A 6,000-nucleotide genomic window follows, 5' to 3' on the forward strand; every position below is an offset into this window, starting at 1 on the left:
ACGATCCTCCTCCTTTGAGCAGCACTCTTCTTGGCATCATTTCTTCCCTCCGTATTTCTTGCCCAGATGCATATGCATACACAGACGGTAGTCATGCTGGACAAACGCACTTCTCACTCTGCTTTAACTTTAGACAGCTAACCACACTTATGGAGAGACCACCTTTGAGCTATGAAAGAAATGAGTAACAATGGAAAAGGGATTGTGCACATTAACACCCCTTGACTGCACTTGATGCTCGAAGTGGTATTCCTTTGGCAGCTTCTGTTTCATTCTTTGCAAGTTGCAGACTGACACATGTACCTTTTTCTCGGGGACTGCATTTCACCCTCTAACTTAATGTTATCCTTCAGGGCAAGACATGCCTACTTGATTTCGAACGCTCTTCAAAGTTATCACTGTATCTATCTCTTGTGTCTGTTGTCACTGAACCTTTTGTAATCCGATTGTGTGCACAACATGAATTGTGCAGTACTTTCTGGAAGGTAGGTAGGCACCTGTGATTACACTGAACGGTTTAATGATTCAAGTATAAAAGCCGACGCGCTTGACCCACAGATCAGATTTTCACCGATCAGCGATTTCACACACCGCTATGGTAGTGCTTTGAGTGTAACCTGTTTTTCATGGCACAGGTTCTCCCAATAATGAGTTAGTTTCGCGATTCACAGTTTTTGGTACTGCGTTTTTCAATGTCACTACAACATTACATGTGGTGGAGGTGCCGGGTAAAGACCAAATGGCATCACCATGAATTCATAGATGCTGTCTGGGGCAATAAAGGCCGTCTTCTCTCTATCCGTCTCATTGACTTCAATCTGCATTGCAGGGCTGGTCCAATGCGTTGTTGATCCATGGAAGGGGGTTTAGATCCTAATTTGTAATTTTTTTCAGGTGACGGTATTCGACACAGAAATGCAGAATTCCATCATGCAGTACAGCCAGACAAGTCACTGAAGGACAACCGCCTACTACCTGCAGACGAATGGTCTAACGCAATGGCTGAACAAGATGCTCGCCAACATGTTAGCGATGCATGTTGACGTCAAATTGAAGACATGGGATGCCGTAATCTGATCTGTGGGTCAAGTGCATTGGCTTTTATAAATTACACATCAAAGGTTCCAGCGTAATCACTGGCGCCCACGTGCCTTCCAGAAAGTACTACACAATTCACATTGCACATACAATCAGATTACACAAAGTTCATTAGTTAGTTAAATTGGGTTTATTGACTATAAAGCAACTAAGGCTATGCTGTGCCAGACACAGGGTGACAAAATTTGGTTAGTAAATGCAACGTACAATGCAGTAACTAAAGCTTACTTAAAAAACCGGTTACGTCTAAAAAACTGATCACGTCAGTCGGAAGTACCAGTGCATTTTCTCCTAACACCAACATCAGGTGAAGTAGAGTGTGTGACTTATACAATATGAGGAAGTATTTTTGTCTATGTGTTTTGAGATTTGGACATGCAATTAATATCTGTATTACTGTTAACAGTTCATGGCATTAATCTCATGTTGGTTGTTCCTCCTCTGTCAATAAAGCAATTATGTGTGATGCGCATGTGGCCTATCCAAAGTCGACAAAGAATTACTTCAATGAAACATTCTTGATGATAGCATGTCTTCCACTCCCCAAAGACAGGTTTAATGAGTTGAAGTTTGTTGTTCTTTTTCAATGTTCATTCGTGTTGGGACCTAGCAGAAATGAATGGTCTGGCCTTTACTTAGGTGGGTTAGCATGTTTAGGATGTCGCCTATGATGGATTCCTTTTGTGAATGTATATAGAGGGCCTTAAGTGCACTTAAACAATCTGTAAAAATTACTGATTTTCCATATTAGGCACTTTAAATCTTTTTAACTGCCATCCACAAGGCATACCACTGTGATGACCCTAATATGGGGACAAAGGTTCGTGTACTCAAAAGGTTCCGATGGTTCTCTTAGGCGGAGCCTCCGAGAACCCAATTGAGGACAAAGCCGTTCGTTTCGAACACACACACAAACGTTTAATGGAACTAAAGAAGGCTTAAAAATAAATTGAAGAAAATAGCAAGCATAAAAGAAACACTCAAATACACATTAAGACACACATTTGGGGCTAGTATGGAGCTAAGTGGTGCGCGAGTCCGGGCTTGCCACGACGGCAGGGATACATAACAGTCTCGAAGCTGCGACGCTGCGACAAGCTGACGAAAGGAGTGGCGCCGGTCTCACCAAAGGTCGTGGTCTAAGTTGGTTGACCGGGCGACCGGAACTGGCCAGCTCTGTCTCGGAGAAGTAAAGCAGGCGGCTCGGTGGCACGAGCAGACGGCGGCGGCGTTCTGGCCGGGCAGCTGGGTGTAGAGCTCGGGCCCGTAGCCCGACTGCTCTTGTCCTGCCCACGGGCACAGAAGCTCGAACGCCGACCTCGGGCAGCAGGCGGCACGACAGACGGGGACGGCGTTCTGGCCGGGCAGCTGGCGTAGAACTCGGGCCCGTAGCCCGACTGTTCTCGTGCTGCCCACGGGCGCAGAAGCTCACCGGCCTTGAGGAGCTGGCGGCACGCTCAGGTAGACGGCCGACGCACAGGAACAGGTTGGCAGGAGGCCCCGGTCGGGTGAAGTCCTGGTGGCTCGGGTCCGGAACTCGACGGCCTGTCTTCAACGCCCGCTCTGGTGGTTGACCTCCTCCTCCTGCCGCCGCTTCCTGGGACTCTCCTGGCGTCTCCCTTGCGTGTCCTCGCGTGTCTCTCTGCCAGCGAACCACGCTTTTTCTTTTCTCTGGCCGATTAGGCATTCTCGGATTGGCTGCCTGACGCCCCGTGGTCTTTTCTAATTGCTTGCTTTTCTTCTTTTTGTTGTGTTTCATGCGCCGCGCGTTCTCGTGCCGGACGCTCTTCGGCGTCGTTGTTTTCCTTCTTCCAGCATGGAATCCGCCTCGGCGCGCGTGCACTCAGTGTCGACTGCTCCTGACTGTCCCGATCACCGCACCAAGTCGCGCACCACACATCACAACCACTCAGCAGTGAAAACTGATACGCACTGTGGTAGTCTATGTGTGTTCCCATGTACCTTCAACCATGCTGCTTCTGACATAAATGGGTGTCTTCGAGCCATCGGTGTAAAATTCCATGTAAGCATCGTACGTGTCTTGCACTGTGTGAAATTCGTGTTCACAAAGCGTGTTCACAAAGCGTGTCTTGCAAAAAATATGTTCACAAAATATGTTCACAAAGCGTGTCTTTCCTTTCTAGATGTATCAATAAAAAATCTAGAAATTTTGCGAAATCATTCCAAGGAGCTAATCCAGTTGGCCTTTGCATGACAGAAAGTGCTTAAGTGGGGACATTGTATTCAGGGCTTTTTCCTCAAATCTAAGTACGAGTGGTCTTATAGCATTTGGCTTGTACATGTAGTGTAGTTGGTTGTTGTAGCGTGTAATAATGTTATGGCAAATATGGTCTGGCAATGGGCGAACTCTTAGAAGTTATGTCAACATCAGTTGTGTTCCTCTGTGACCTAAAGACGACTCGTTATTCCCGGAATACAAATTTAGAATGGGCGAGGTTCTATAGGCACCGGTTACTAAGTGTAGTCCTTCAATATGCACAGGATCTAACTGCTTAAGGTACGATTGTATGGCTGAACCATGTGCTATGAATCCGTAGTCCAGTTTGCTATGTACCAAAGAACGATAAATATGTAGGAGGCATTTATGATCAGGACCCCATCACTTCCGGGACAGGACTTCTAGGACAGTGAGTACCTTATTTGTTTCAATCTTTAGGTTATTAACCCATTAATTCCCAATATATGAAACACTATTCCAAAGTTTAAAATATTTCTTCCTCGTGTTCTTCGGTTCACTTGGAGGACCAATATTCAATAAAAATTTCGACAGTATAGTCAGAATTAATTATGGAGGGTTGCATATATGCAATGCTGGGCAGTAGTGTAGAAGACTAGGGCCAAGCCAAGTGAAAAACTTTTATTAGCACAGTCCCTTTTGGCGCATATCACATCTAAAATAATACAAAGCATAAGTAGGCCTGTCGGCAGCTTACAAAACTGGCGGTAACTTACAAAACAGTTGCGATCCTTGTTCAAACAAAGCATCACCCGACACTTTGAACAAGTGACATACGTGTACGCCCCTGGGCATGCCTTGCAGCGGTTCCGCCGTATTTTCCATGTGGGCCAGTTTTCCTTGCTGTCTGTTCCGACATTGCGAGGTACATTTAAGTACACTTTCTTGAGTGCTGTGACACTCTCAATTGAAGGGCGCCCTGGTGGTCACTTGTTCTGCAAGATAAGGCTTGTAGCGAGCTCAGAGAGGAATTTTCTCAAGGGTGTGGGCGACGATCCCTGCTGCCGAAGGATTCTCTTCTGCGTGAGCCATGCATTAACAGCAGCCATCTTAAGCGTATGCCAAAATAAATACATATACCAGCTTTTTGACCTGATGGGAAAACGATATGTGCTTCTGTCAAGAAGGTCCACGCCACCCATCGATCTGTTATAGGCAGGGATGATCGCTGGGCAATCTACAAAGACATGCTTTTATGCGAAGCATATTACTAGCGTGTATTACTTTCGAAGTTAATCAACAAGCGTAAGACAGCTGACATAAGGAAGTATAATATGGATAGAATTGAACATGCTCTCAGGAACGGCGGAAGCCTAAAAACAGTGAAGAAGAAACTAGGAATTGGCAAGAATCAGATGTATGCGTTAAGAGACAAAGCCGGCAATATCATTACTAATATGGATGAGATAGTTCAAGTGGCTGAGGAGTTCTATAGAGATTTATACAGTACCAGTGGCACCCACGACGATAATGGAAGAGAAAATAGTCTAGAGGAATTCGAAGTCCCAAAGGTAACGCCGGAAGAAGTAAAGAAAGCCTTGGGAGAAATGCAAAGGGGGAAGGCAGCTGGGGAGGATCAGGTAACAGCAGATTTGTTGAAGGATGGTGGGCAGATTGTTCTAGAGAAACTGGCCACCCTGTATACGCAATGCCTCATGACGTCGAGCGTACCGGAATCTTGGAAGAACGCTAACATAATCCTAATCCATAAGAAAGGGGACGCCAAAGACTTGAAAAATTATAGACCGATCAGCTTACTGTCCGTTGCCTACAAAATATTTACTAAGGTAATCGCAAATAGAATCAGGAACACCTTAGACTTCTGTCAAGCAAAGGACCAGGCAGGATTCCGTAAAGGCTACTCAACAATAGATCATATTCACACTATCAATCAGGTGATAGAGAAATGTGCGGAATATAACCAACCCTTATATATAGCTTTCATTGATTATGAGAAAGCGTTTGATTCTGTCGAAACCTCAGCAGTCATGGAGGCATTAAGGAATCAGGGTGTAGACGAACCGTATGTAAAAATACTGAAAAATATCTATAGCGGCTCCACAGCCACCGTAGTCCTCCATAAAGAAAGCAACAAAATCCCAATAAAGAAAGGCGTCAGGCAGGGAGATACGATCTCTCCAATGCTATTCACAGCGTGTTTACAGGAGGTATTCAGAGACCTGGATTGGGAAGAATTGGGGATAAAAATTAATGGAGAATACCTTAGTAACTTGCGATTCGCTGATGATATTGCCTTGCTTAGTAACTCAGGGGACCAATTGCAATGCATGCTCACTGACCTGGAGAGGCAAAGCAGAAGAGTGGGTCTAAAAATTAATCTGCAGAAAACTAAAGTAATGTTTAACAGTCTCGGAAGAGAACAGCAATTTACAATAGGCAGCGAGGCACTGGAAGTCGTAAGGGAATACATCTACTTAGGGCAGGTAGTGACGGCGGATCCGGATCATGAGACGGAAATAATCAGAAGAATAAGAATGGGCTGGGGTGCGTTTGGCAGGCATTCTCAGATCATGAACAGCAGGTTGCCATTATCCCTCAAGAGAAAAGTGTATAATAGCTGTGTCTTACCAGTACTCACCTACGGGGCAGAAACCTGGAGGCTTACGAAAAGGGTTCTACTCAAA

Source organism: Dermacentor andersoni, chromosome 7 (genome assembly GCF_023375885.2).
Source record: "Dermacentor andersoni chromosome 7, qqDerAnde1_hic_scaffold, whole genome shotgun sequence".
NCBI lineage: Eukaryota > Metazoa > Arthropoda > Arachnida > Ixodida > Ixodidae > Dermacentor > Dermacentor andersoni.